The following is a 14,625-nucleotide window of genomic DNA, read 5'->3' on the forward strand; positions in this document are numbered from 1 at the left end:
GCCCACAGAGGTCAGAAGAGGGCATCGGATCCTCTGGAATTGTAGTTACAGACAGTTGTTAGCCACCATGTGGGTGCTAGGAACTGAAACTCAGTCCTCTGTAAGAGCAGCCAGTGCTCTTAAGTACTGAGCCATCTCTCCAGCCCCTTGTTTCTATTTTTGAGACAGAATCTCTCTGTATCATCCAAACAAGCCTCAAACTTGCTATGTAGCCAAGACTGACCAGGAACTCGGTGATCTTCCTTTCTCAGATTCCACATGCTGAGATTACAGACTTGCACACCATGCCCATCTCCTTTTATCCCTTGCAATTTCCTTATGTTCTTACAACAATAAAGCATGTGTTATTATTCTCATTTTATAGATAAGTATACTGAGGTACAGATGTTGTTCACACATCTGAATGGTGACAAAGCCAGGACTGGGCCCAGGAATGCAGGTTCCAAAGTGGAAATGGTTCAGTGCTGGCATCCAGCCCTGTGCCCCGCCCCCATCTCCAGCCTCTTACCCCACCCAGAGTCCTGGTGGGGGTAAGCTTGGCTGGATAGTTACCCAAGATCTCCATCTCTGCAGCTGAGGCCTGAGCGAACACAGGGTTTGGGCCTCAGAAGCCAGCTGGTCAAGAGACCCTCCAATGGCATGTATACCTTGGAGGTCAAATGTATGCACAGGGCCACACACACCTATGTGCACACACACACTGACCAGCAGGTAGAGAGTGGGAATTTCCATCCCCAGACAAGTCTCAAAGCTGGAGGAAGGAGGCTCTGGACAGCAAGTAGCTTCACAGAACAAGTCTGCACAGGTTTTACTTCCTGAGGACCAGTGCACACAGGCACTGTGTCCATAACCAGTGAGTAGAGCTAGTCAGGCCATCTCAGCTGCCCTTCGAATCTGTGTGGCGCGATCCTCCTGGGAACGGTGGTTTTTCCGTTCGCTTTTCCAACTGTACTTATTAGCACTTATTTGCATCTAATAGTCAGGCAGACACCACGAGGAATCAACAGTGCGCATGTTTTTGATATAATCCACATTTTCCCATTTTTCACTCAGACTTCCTTCTTGTTTGGAAGAGGACCTCCAGGGAAATCCTTGAAGGGGGCCTGGGGCCCCTGGCAGAAACAAGGAATGAGTCTTCCTCTGGAGATTTGCTAAGGGCTGCAGTGCCCTTTTTTGAAAGTCAGGCTCAGCCTCTGCAGCGAGGGAGGTGGCGAAGCTCTGCAAAACCCCGCCTTGAAGCCCTGTGTGCGCTTGCGGGTTTTGATATGTGTGTCTCCACCAAAAGATTAGTGGCAAACTTGTCTCTCTGCATCCCAAGTAAGGTAAAAAGACTTTCACTGGATGGCTTGGTGAGTTCACAATCTAAACTCCAGAGGAGCTGATGAGGAGGTGGGGTCTTCGACAACACCGGTTTAAGAGGGGGAGGGGGCTTATCTGCCGGCCACAGGCAAACCCCTCACTCCAGTTTTGGGCTGTCATCTTGTCTTTCCACAGCCACCTTGTCTGCCAGTGGAGATTTCTATCTGTGCCTGAGACTGCTGGCTAACACAGCCATGAAGCCAAAACTCATTCCCACTGTGTTGGAAACCCATTGACAAGACTGAGTGTTGAGTCCTGAATTCTGTTGACATGAGAAGAATCAATGAGGGCTGAGGATGGAGGTAAGTAGTAGAGAATCTGCCTAGACTCTACCAGTGAGGGGCTAGGGGTGTGGCTCAGTGGTAGAGCACCTGCCTAGGATCTACCAGTGAGGGGCTAGGGGTGTGGCTCAGTGGTAGAGCACCTGCCTAGGATCTACCAGTGAGGGGCTAGGGGTGTGGCTCAGTGGTAGAGCACCTGCCTAGGATCTACCAGTGAGGGGCTAGGGGTGTGGCTCAGTGGTAGAGCACTTGTCTAGAATGCCCCAGTGGGGCAAGACTTAAGGTCAGAGCACTTGCACAGCATGCACAGGGTCCTAGGTTAAATCTCCAGCACAGCTAACAATAATAACTTTAATTATTATTTGAGAAATTACTAATGGTAAAACTATCTTCTGGGGTTGGTAGCACAAGCCTATAATCCCAGCACTTGGGAGAATGAGGCAAGAGGGCACATGTTCCAGATAATCCTGGGATGTGTGTTCAATTCTGAGCCAGCCTAGACTACTTAAAAGGACTGTGTATTAAAAATCAAATGACAACAATAAATCAGAAAACAAACCGAAAATAGAGCACTGTTCCTCAGAGAGGAGCAGAGCCTTGTGCAGTAGCAGATTGGGAATGCTTTTCAGGCTCCAGGGGGCCCATGGGAGAAAGAAGAGAAAAATAGAGATGAACCAGGAGGTCAGTTATGGTTCTCCTGGTGCTGGTGTCAGCTGAGTGGTCTCCAGTATGCATTTTAGTCTTTCAAATACTAAAGGGGGACATTTTCCAAAGGAGGACAGTAGACTCTACCTTGCAGAATGAAGGGTATGCAGGTACACTGGACACCAGAGTGCTGTAGCTGGCCTCCCCTTAGCCACCCCCGGACTCAACACCCCAAGGTGTGGTTTGTTTCAAGCATACGGGCCTATTATGACATATTTCCCTATGTCAGGTAGCTCATTGGGCAGCTGGGTCAGGGACATGCAGATCGAGTCAGGCGTTGCCTCCTTGGGAAGCTGCTTCTCCAGCTGCTTCTGTTGAGGTGCTAGTGTGGGCATATGGCCAATGCCTTCCCTTCACAGTCCTTGCTCTCCCATTTAAACAGTAACGAGGGGGCTGAAGAGATGGCTCAGCAGTTAACAGCACCGGCTGCTCTTGCAGAAGACCCGGGTTTGGCTTTTAGCACCCACATGGTAGTTAACAACCGTCCATAACTCCAGTTCCTCAGGACCATCTGACGCCCTCTTCTGGCCTCTGCAAGCATGGAATGTGTGTGTGTATCTACATATGCATATATGCCAATATATGCACATATATATATATATATGCAGGCCAAACACTCATATACATAAAATAAGTAAAAATTTAAAATATTGAACAGTAATGAGATTGGGGCCCAGACTCTTGAGTCCCTGCTCTATGCGATGAGTTGTAAATCCATGATTCTGGAAAAGTTGTTTAAGGAAGGAGGTTCGAAACCATTTCCAGTCAAGATGTCTCTTAGCCACCTACTGGATGACTCTTTTGGGTACCTTTTCTCCATTCCTCATGATCCCCACCACCACCTTTTCTGTCACCCTTTGGGTTTCTAAGGAATTGGAGGATCGCTTTGCTTTGTGTTTTTCTGTGTTGAATTGCCTGGACTTTCTGAATGTCAGCATGCCTGTGAGTCCCCTGAATGATCCATAATGCTGATGCTTCCTGGCATTCCCACACCTGTATACATGTTATTTTTCTCTTTAATGTTTTGACCAGATACATGGCAGAAACAACTTGAGGGAGGAAGAGTTTATTTTGGCTCACAATTGTGAGGGTACAGTCCAACACAGCAGGGAAGGCATGGTGGCCGGGACAGCTCCATCCACAGCCGCAGGAGCCTCAGGGAAGTAGCTCCTTACATCTTGGATCAGGAAGCAGAGAGCTCAGGCTGGAAGCAGAGAGCTCAGGCTGGAACCAGGTGTGGATATCCCCTGGCAAGGCCCAGCCTCAGCAACCCACTTCTGCTAGCTAGACCACAGTCCCAAAGGGTCCACAGTTTCTCAAAACAGCACCACTAGCTACAGACCAAGTGTTCAAACATATGAGCCTCTGGGGGACATTTTACATTCAAACCATAGCACCCTGTCTACCTGTTCCAATTTCTGAACCTCTACCATCATTCCTTGGGGCATAACAGTAGCTGCTCTTTGCAGAACAGGTTTCTGGAGCAGGAAGAGCAGAAAGCTCAAATACCCTGAGGGGCAGCATATTGGGTTTTTAGAAAAGGATGCCTCCCTAGACCCAGCAGACCACTGCCACGATGGCCTTGACCCCTTCTCCCTCAATCTAAGATAGACAAGCCTGCAATGGGGGAGGGGTTTGTTGACCCTACAGCCAAGAAAGATGGAGGCCCAAGTCCATATCTAGCCAGTCCATGTAAACTGGGTTCAGAGCCAGCTTGACTTCTTTGTTGAGCTTGTCAAGTTCAAATTCATTTTGATTTAAAAAAATATATAGCTCTAGCTAGGCATGGTAGTACACGCCTTTAATCCCAGCACTCAGGAGGCAGAGGCAGGCGGATCTCTGTGAGTTCAAGGCCAGCCTGGTCTACATAGTGAGTTCCAGGTCACCTGGGGCTACAGAGAGACCCTGTCTCAAAACAAAACAAAGCAAAACGAAACCTAGTCCTGCAGTGCAGCCTGGTTTGGCTTTGAACTCAAACTCTTCCTGCCCCGGCCTCCCAAATGCTGGGATTAAAGGTATATACCACTGCACCTGGCTTAATGCCTCTTAACTTAAAAAACAAAACACCACAGGGACTGACAAGACTCTGGAGGTAAAAATACTTAATACGTAAGCCTGATGATCTATGTTTGATCCCCAGAACCCACTGTGGAAGGAGAGAACTGACTCATGAAAGTTGTTCTCTGACCTTTACACTTGTGCACCATGGCACACAGACACAGACATACAGACACACACACACACACACACACACAAGTAAATAAGCAAAACCACTGGACCGCCTAATACTGATCACTCCCTCAGGTCCCAAGAATCCCCGAGACTGCTCATCTTCTGATAGCTCAGAGAGAGTCTTTCTCCAGGGTTGCCCATGGTGGGAAGAGGGGACAGCTGCAGGGGTAGGAGAATGTTGAGTCCAATACATCCTCAATCTAAATGATATTTTACTCTCAATTCTTTTTACTTCGGCATAAAGAGTTTAAAATTCAAGAATGATTATCTGTCACAATTCAGTAAATGCTGTTTAATTTGGACCATACTAATTCAGTGTTCATGTCATGCAGAGCTGGGCTAAAGTTTACTTTTCCGCTGTCAGTCAAAGACAGTGGGAACTGGTTTGCAGAAGGGTGCCTCCCCTGCCTGGTCTGGGCAATGGGTTTTGACATCTCTTACCAGTAGAGTAGGCCTGTGCAGCCAGCTATGAATGAGCTCATTACAAATCATTCTCTCTATTCAATCAAGCAGGATTGGCTGCCTTTTTTGGCTATATGTTGTTAGTCATTAACTGAGGTGACTATTACAATAGGAAATTACTTTATAACATAAATAAGTGGGTACATCTTTTTACATGCTCTCTAATTTGGAGAGCTCATTAATTCTCTAGAACTCCTTCTGGCTTAGCCCAGAAATGACTGGACTCAGCTGCTTCTTATACACCTGCTGGTGGAGCCCCAGAGCAGAGAGGGGGTGGGTTGCTTAGCTTCCCCCCAGCTTTCTGTGGGGTCTGAGAAGCCCTGCTGCCCCTCTTTGACCAGGAACAACATCCTCACCATCATTAACACAGACAGCGTTTGAAAATGCCTCCAATCTCCAGTCACAACCGCACAGGCCTGTAATCATAGCACTCAGGAAGCAGAAGCAGAAGGAACACAAATTCAAGGCCACCCTGGGCTACATACAGAGACTTTGTCTCACACACACACACACACACACAAAACCTCTTCTACCCTTTATTAAGGACTTTTCCATTGTGAGGCAGGAAGGGAGTGGGGCTTAAGTATTTTCTAAGTTCCTGAGACAGCTAAAAGCATCTTTTTTTTTTTTCAATGCAAACTTGAATGGTGTTCTAAATTTAATGCTTAGTATTAAGAATTAGGTTTAGAGATTTTTGAGAAGAAAGAATTGCTTTCAACCCTCTTTCTATTGGAAAATTCCAGAAACATTTATCAGATGACAGCGGGGACATGCCTTTAGGCAAGGATGTGCACACTGAGATATCCTTGGCTCAGTGGTGAAGCGTATAATAGAATGGACTTAGAAATGTGACACAGAGATAGAGGACACACAGCAGTGTCCAAGTCAGGCTGGAAAGACCCCATTTTAGAGGTACCTCGGATCCTGCACCCACGGAGCTGGAAAAACAAAGGCACTATCAAACTCAGCCATGAGGGCTACCTGCAGAGGACAGACACTAAAATCCTCCCTAGTGCGGTGGGTTGGTTGTTCTCCAGGTTTGTTCGGAGCCTTTAAGCATAGGCAAGTTGTGCCATAAAGAATGTGGGCGGTCACAGCCGAGATGGAAGCTCAGCGGCAGGTACTGCCCTGCTCCACGTGGTCTGAGGAAGTGGTATTTTCGCACTGCGCTCAGAGCCCACACAACACCTGGTGGTATGAATCGTTCCACCACGACTGAAAACAAAAGCCTGGTTGGAGGATGCATCCAAGGAGACAAGACCAGGAGAAGCCCATCCGTCAGGCCCAGAAGGCCTACAGGGGCATCTCAGTGCAGCAAGATCAGAAACCCCTGCACGAGGTCTGGCAAGCAAGCTGGGCCCCTAACCAGCAGCCTCTGGTGCTTCAACAAAGAAAATCCTTGGAGAGACACCTGACCCTTTCTCCTGCAGGTTCTCTGTAAGAAAAAGAAAAAAAAAGGAGAGCCTACATATAAAAACCTACATGCAAACAGATAATGCAAAAATGTTCCAGCAGCCTCTTCGATCCTATGCCCAGCAGGTAGCTGAGAGCTTGCTACCCTCCCACGTAGCCTCTCAGCTTTGCTAAGCTTTTCCCTAACGGGAAGAAGATGTCAAGGTCAGCAGGCTTTGGAAGCAGATGATACACCTGCAGATGATTTGTAGGGTGAGCATCTCCAGTCTACCCAGATTTCTGGGTACAGGAGTGTTCTGAAGTGCTCCCCCTGGATCCTTGGAAAAATGGAATCCTGTCACTGAAAGCAGAAGGCAGTTGGGGACAGAGGCTGAGACAAGCAATTATCACATTGTTGCTGAGTTCTCCCCAAGCTCAGGAAACTTCATCCTGCAGGCAGAGCCTGGGATGCCCTGGAGTTCAGAGCGCTGCCCAGTGGCGTCCTGTCTGTAGCCATGGAAACAGGGAGACAGTCGCCTTCCTGTCTACTTTGGAACGGTAGACATCTTGCTGTCAGCAGTGTTTAAAGTTAGCTTTAAAAAAACAAGGCAGCCCACATCTCATCTTTTGACACCATGCGAGGAGTCCTGTGGCATGAAGGCAGCTATAAAGTCCCCAGCACGGAGCCAATCACACTTTGTCCCCCATCTCTATCCTCAGATGGAGCTTCTTGTCCCTGGAGCTTAGCAGTAGTGTCTTGGAATCACAGAAATCCACCTTTAATGCTTGTTTCTTCATTCACATCCTATCTCAAGATTCACGGGGCCAGGGCACCAGCCTAGCTTAGCTCTGGTTACAGGTGTGCCCTCCAGATGCAACTGTCAGGGAGGACACTTTCTGTGATGAAGTCAAGCTCCCTTCATAGGGGCCTGAGCTATTTGCCCCTGAGGCACAGGTAACCTAGTCAAGCCTTTGAAAATCTTCTAGAGATAAGATGTGAGGATGACAGAGTTAGAAGTTCACCATTAAGGAGGAAAGCAGACAGAGGTTTAGACACAGACAAGACTGCCGACTAGAAGAGAGAGTGATGGTTTTGTGTTCGCAGTGGTCAGGTTGCATCCCCTGGGGATCAGGGATCCAGTGTGGCGTTTGACCTGATCTGTCCTCACCCACAAGCCCACATCCCAAAGAACCATAGTCTCAAAGACTCACGGTCTCAAAGAACCAAAGAGATACTAATTTAATATGTGTTTTGTAAAACACGGGAGACATTCTGGCATCTGCAGACAATGCTCATTTCCACGCTCAGGGGGCAAAAAATAGAAAAAGAAAAAGAAAGGCCTGGTGTGTCGGTGCATGCACTTGGGAAGCAGAGGCAGACTGTGAGATGGAGGCCAACCTGGTCTATATAACGAGTTCCAGGATAGCTGGGGCTACAGGAAGAACCTGTCTCAAAAAGACCAAAAAATTAAACTAACATTGTCTCATTTTAAAAACTCATGAGCAGGCAGCACTCTCTGTGTGAGTGATGCTTGCTTGGAACAGGAAAACACTATTGGAACACAGGTTGGTGTTTATCTTAGAGTGTGTTTCCCCAAAGCACAGCAAAGGCAAACCTTTGTGTTCAGAAAGTCTTATTTGAGAGCAAATCTCAGGAAGCACATGATGGGTCATCAAACTTTGGTGGGAGCAGGGACAATCCTCAGGAGAGAAGAAGAGGATGAAAGTGCCTGAGGCTGGAAATCTGCCCTGGTATTGAACTTGGGTGTGCTGCAGGGGTACAGGAAGGGCATCAGTAGAGTGTGCTATGACGTCATAATCAACACACACCATTACACAAAGGACTCCACATACCCTTTTCCCTTTAGTTTTAATAAAGCATCATTAGCGATTCTAATTAAAAGTTATGCCTGGGGTATTTTTGAGAAGGTAGCCACAATGTTAGTGGCATAGTTTTGAATGTACCACTAATAAAAACCGAAACAAAACAAAACCAGGTGATTGGATAGCAAACCTAAAAACCTATGGGAAACAAAATTAGAAGGCAGACAAGCATGGTGTTATATGCCTGTAATCCCAGCACTCAGGAGGCCGAGGCAGGAGGGTCAGGAACTAGAAACCAGACTGGGCTCCATAGTGAGACCCCTCATTTCAAAATAACAAAATAAATGAAAAATAAACAGAAAACAATAGCAGCAACAAAAACTAAAAACGAGAGGGCAATACATCCCTAAAACACCACACTGTGAACAGGTAGAGATATGGTACTAAAAGCCTTAAAGACTGTGTGATACTAATATATATTAAGAGGAAAATGAAGAGAAGAAACAGTGTTCTTACCATCCCAGACAGCAGGCCCACCCCAAATAGACAACAGGCATTTGCTGGAAAGCACAGAGACCTACTTTGAGAGCAGTGGCTGGAAGGTGATGGGTTTCTGGTTGTGTTGGTGGTGGTAGTACTAAGTATGTCCCCAGTGTTCTTTTTATATTTCATTTTTGAGACTGTGCCTAAGTGGCTCAGCCTGGCCTTGAACTCACTCTGTTAGCTCAGGGTGGCCTTGAACTTGTGATGCCCCTGCCTCAGTCTCCAGGGAAGCCAGGATAGCAGGCTTGTGCTACAAGTCTAGGTAACCACAGAGGGGATTTCTCAGTACAGCATTGTACCTGTGCAATGGGCCTCCAGTACAAAGAGAAGAGGATAGAGGATCGAGCCTGTGAACACTGGTGAGACTGATCACCCAGGTCGTCTTCATGGACATGAGAGGAAACAAATTGGGCAAAGAGGGCTCGGGATGTAGCTCGGTGGGAGGGCACTCACCTAGCATGTGCACAGCCCTGGGCTCAATCTCTAGCATGATGGTAAATAAATTAAATGGAAACGAGAGAGGACAAAGAAAGAGAAGATCCAGGTAACTGTGCAGTCAGTTTCACAAGAACCAGGAATCTCGGAAAAAAAGGCTGCCATAATTTTTTCATCACTGCAGGAAAATCAAAAGAGGGTGTTTTGTGAACTTAGAAAAGTTATCTTGAACTCAACCTCTTTCTAAAAGTTCAGAAAAATTAATGGCACCTTTGCAGAAATGAACAACAGGAGAGGACTCAGTCATCTTCGATGCAAAATGGTTTAGAGGAAAAAAAAAGACTAAAAAGATTGGTATAGCATCCCTAAAGACAACGAAAAATACACCAGAAAGATATGCATACAAACGAAATGCATAACCTACTGTTTCAAAAACAAGCACAAAGAAATTAAGAAAGAGATATGAGACAAAGACACAACATGAATCCATAAACAGGGAAACGCAGGAAAGAAATCACAAATTCAGGAAGGAATAGCTGCTTCAAAGGCAAAAAAAAAATCAGAACTGAAACAGGAAAGAATACAGGAGCAAATAAACACAACAGATAATGTCTTAGAAGAAATAAAAAAAAATAGAGAAAAATGGAAATGTGCAAAAATCAAAGAAACAAATATGACTCAAAAGATTAAAGAGAAAGAACCAAATCTTGAAGGTAGGTCAAGGGGATTCGCCACACAGACAATAGAATTCCCCGAAGGAAGAAAAACCAAAGGAGAGAACAGACCAAACACAAAAAGCTATAGTTCAAGAAAGCCTCTAAGAAAGAAAAATAAAAATAAGTTTTGAAACTCCACATTGGAAAGTCACACTGTGTGCCCTCAGAGTACTGACCCAAAATGACCAATGTCAAGGCATAATTTCAGTAAAATGATAGAACTTTAAGGGAAAAAAAAATCTTTTGAGTATTTAAGCAAAAATAGCCCATGATCTGGGAGGGATTGAAATTGGGATCACCGTCAGCCTTTCCACTGCCACATTGTGCCAGAAGAAAACAGAGGACTAGTCACTGGAAACTCAAGAAACAAAACACAAGCAACCAGGGTTGGAGAGGTGGCTCGTGGTTAAGAGCACTGGCTGCTCTTGCAGAGGACTGGGTTCGGCTCTCAGCACCCACAGAGCAGCTAACAACCATCCATAACTTAAGTTCCAGAGGATTCAGTGCCCTCTTCTGATTTCTGTAGGCATTGCACAACATGGATGCACGTACATACATGCAGACAATACATTCATACACACTGAAAAAAAAAAAACCACCATAAGCAACTGTCTTATATCTAGGGAAACTGACTTGTAAGTATAAGGCTGTGAGTACATTCTTTCTAGCATGTAAGAAATTTGGAAATAGTGTTCCCATGAGTTCCCATGAAAATGGATTTCAGAGAGCTTGTAAAATGATTAGAAAGGTATCAGCATAAAGGAATAAATATGAAATATATAGTTATAGACTCAAGGGCAAATAAGGATTAAGGGCAGCAAGGTGGCTTAGTGGGTTAAGGAGCTTGCTGCCAAGCTTGACCACTTAAGTTCAATCCCCAGGGTCTACATGGTGGAAGGGGAGAACCAACTCCCACTGAAAGTTGTCTTCTGACCTCCATGTGTGCTCTGTGGACATGCATGCATGCGCATACATGTAATAAATAAAATGGAAAAAAAGTCAACTGAGGATGAAGTAGGAAAGAATATAATAAATACTGGTTCTGTTCTCTGACAGTATAGATACAGTGCAGCTGTTCGTAAGCTGACAAATAAGATGAGAAAAGCCTCTGGGAATGAGCACTTGTTGGAGAGCCTAGTTCTATCCTTGAGAACAGGATTCTTAGATGAGAAGAAGGTATTCAGGATCGTTAAGATTTGAATCTGAAATGTTTTCACCACAGGCTCATGTGTGGAAAGCTTGACTCCCAGCAGGTGTTATTTTGGGAGGTTCTGGAAATTTCAGGCTTAGTTAGATGAGGTAAGTCACTAGGGACATGACCTTGAAGGTTATCCTTGGCCCCTGGTCCCTTCTTTGCTCTCTGCGTCCTAACCACCGTGAGTGAGCAGCCTTCTCCTCCACATGCTCCTGATGCTGTGATACTCAGCCTCACCACAGTTCCGGAATCAATGGAGCCAAGTGACTGGGGACTGGACCCTCTGAAACTATGAGCTAAAATAGACCCTTCCTCCCCTTAAGCTGTTTCAGGCACGTATTTGGTCACAGTGAGAAGAAAAGTTGACTAACATGAACACAAGTTATAAGAAAGAATTTAAATCAACTCCCAGGAACTTCAGATTTGAAATAGAAGAATCAATATGCATTTATTGGGTTTTAAATTTTTTTTAAATTTTTGTGTGTGTGTGTATGTGTGTGTGTGTATGTGTGTGTGTGTCCATGGAGGCTAGAAGAAGGCATTGGATCTCCTGGAGCTGGAGTTACAGGCAGTTATGAGCTGCCCGATATGGGTGCTAGGAACCAAGTTAAGTCCTCTGGAAGAGCAAGAAGAGTTCTTAACTGCTGAGCCATTTCTCCAGCCCCTCATTAGCCGTTTAAAAAATAAAAGTGTAATTGAATTGAGCTTTTGGAGCAGTCAGGTTCTTAACAAAATTAAGTGAAAAGTATATAACTCCCACATACTCCCTTCCCACAGAAACACACAGACCCCACCACCAATACCCCACATCAGTGTGGTATGCTTGTTACCATTGAACATGCCAGCATTGACTGACATCAACCAAAGCCTGTACTTAACATTGAGATTCACATTTTCTGTTGTATATTCTATCGATTTGAAAAATAGATACAAATGCATATTCACAGTTACAGGCTTATTCAGAATGGTTTTGTTGTCCTAAAGAACCTGTCTGCTCTGACTGTTTGTCCCTCTCTGCCACCAGGGCCTCTGATCTTTTCTCTGTCCTCCATGACTTCATCTTTTCTAAGGCATCCTATAGCTGGAATCCTGCAGTATGTAGCCCTTGTAGATGAGCTCCTTTCCCTTAACAACGTGCATCTGGTTTCCTCCAAGACATTTTGTATCTTGATAGTTCACTTCTTTTTATTTCTTTGGACATTCTGGATAATAATCCATTATCAAGATAGGTCAATATTTTCTCACAATCTGTGACTGTCTGCTCATTTTCTTGATAGTTTATAATTTCTGACAAAACGAGAGATGATAGACAGGTGATAGATAGGTAATAGATAGATGACAGACAGATAAATGGTAGGTAGTAGATAGATAGATGATAGATAAATGGTAGATAAATGATTGATAGATAGATGATAAATAAATGGTAGATAGATGATAGACAGATAATAGATAGGTGATAGATGATAAATAATAGATGGTAGATAGATGATAGATAGATAGATAGATAGATGTTATACAGGTGATAGATAATAGATAGGTGATAGATGATTGATTGAGATGATGGATAGATGATTAGATAGCTAGATGATGATGATAGATGATAGATGATTAGATAGATGATATAGATAGATAGATAGATAGATGATAGATGATAGATGATAGATAGATAGAGATAGATAGATAGATAGATAGATAGATAGATAGATAGATGATAGATAGATAGATAGATAGATGATAGATGATAGATAGACGATTCTGCAACAGTACAAAGCAGGACTTCTCACAGAGATGGGTGACTTCAGGTTTAGAGCAGCAAATGTGTAAGATGAGCCTGGAACAGCTTGCCATCACAGCTAGCAAGGACACTAGCAGAGACTAAGATATGGGAACCATCTGCAAGAGGCTCCCCCTGGCCAAATTGAGAACCATTTGTGCATCAATAAAGGTTATAATTGTAACAGATTAAACCCCATCAAATCTGTTTCAACCTTTTATTCTTAAAACAGTCACCTTCCTCAGGATCAAAAATAAATTCATTCTTTTAAAAACTGATACGTGAGTGCAGTGTTATTATAATCCCAGCACTGGAAGTGACAATATCAAGATCATGAGGTCAAGGCCAGTCTGGGCTATATAGTAAGATTCTGCTTCAAAAAAAAAAAAAAATCAAAGGCCCTGCCATCTCAGCTCTCAGATCTACTTGGGTCTCTAGGACTCTTGTGTACCCCCAGATCTGTGAGGTCTCCCAGTCTTGCCAAGATCAAGGCATCTCTCAAGTCTCAGTAGAGAAGTTTCCTTATGCAGCAGATGGTGATTAACACAGAGATCACAACCTGCCAGTGTGCAGAGGATAAGAGCCTACAGAGTGCTTATCCCTGCATAGGACACCTGTATCAAACTTCTGCCTCCCAAGGCTCAGGGATCATTGTGAAGGAGAGGGTGGGAAGATTCTAAGAGCCAGAGGTGGTAGATGGCCACAGGAAAACAGTGTTTCCAGACAGCTGGGCAGTTTCTCATAAGAACTCACAGCAATGGTGACAGCATGAACAAGTCCCATGTAAGCTCAAGCCAGACAGGATCCCAGTAAGGGCAAGGGGAAGTGGGTAAGAAATCCCAATTCTAGCTGAGGACTTACTGGTAATTGATGACTGCTAGGAAAGAGAGAGACTGTCTTACTTACAGGTGAGACTCTTGGTAGGTTGATCAGGTTCCAGCAGATAGACTCACACTGAAGGGCAATTGGAGACACAAGTTTGATTCTAAAGTCATATATGTACATGGAATTGGGTAGGGGATAATGGGGAGTGCAGATGGGAGATGGGATCTAAATATGATCAAAATATATTATATGAACTTTGCAAAAATTCTATTTAAAATGCTTGAAAAAAAAACAAAGAATGGGTCAGGTATGGTGGTGCATATCTCTTTAATCTCAGCACTCAGGAGGCAGAGGCAGGCAGATCTCTGTGAGTTTGAGACTGGCCTGGTCTACATAGCAAATTCTAGACCAGCTAGGGCTACACAGTGAGGCCCTGTCTCAAACAAAACAAAACAAACTGGCAGGTAAAAGCAAAGAATCAAGGGTTTATCTGCCTTTAGCATGACTACCACTGGGTAACCCAATGGTGGAAAACTGGAAAGAAACATTATAGAAGTGTTCAAGGTAAGGGCTGGAGAGATGCCTCAGCGGTTAAGAACACTGACTGTTCTTACAGAAGACCCAGGTTCGAATCCCAGCACCCACATGGCAGCTAACAACTGTCTGTAACTCCAGTCCCAGGGGATCTGACAGCCTCTTCTGACCTCCACGGGCATTGCACGACACGGGTGCACTTACCTACATGCAAGCATACACATAAAAGAAAAAGAAAAAAAAAAAAAGAAGTGTTCAGGTGAAGAGGCGTAGACACGCACCGTGTTGACTCCCCCCAGTGAATTAACAGAGCAGTGCATCCAGGAGCAACAGCCTCTCACATCACAC

Source organism: Nannospalax galili, unplaced genomic scaffold (assembly GCF_000622305.1).
Source record: "Nannospalax galili isolate Female #2095 unplaced genomic scaffold, S.galili_v1.0 scaffold159, whole genome shotgun sequence".
In the NCBI taxonomy this organism is placed as follows: domain Eukaryota; kingdom Metazoa; phylum Chordata; class Mammalia; order Rodentia; family Spalacidae; genus Nannospalax; species Nannospalax galili.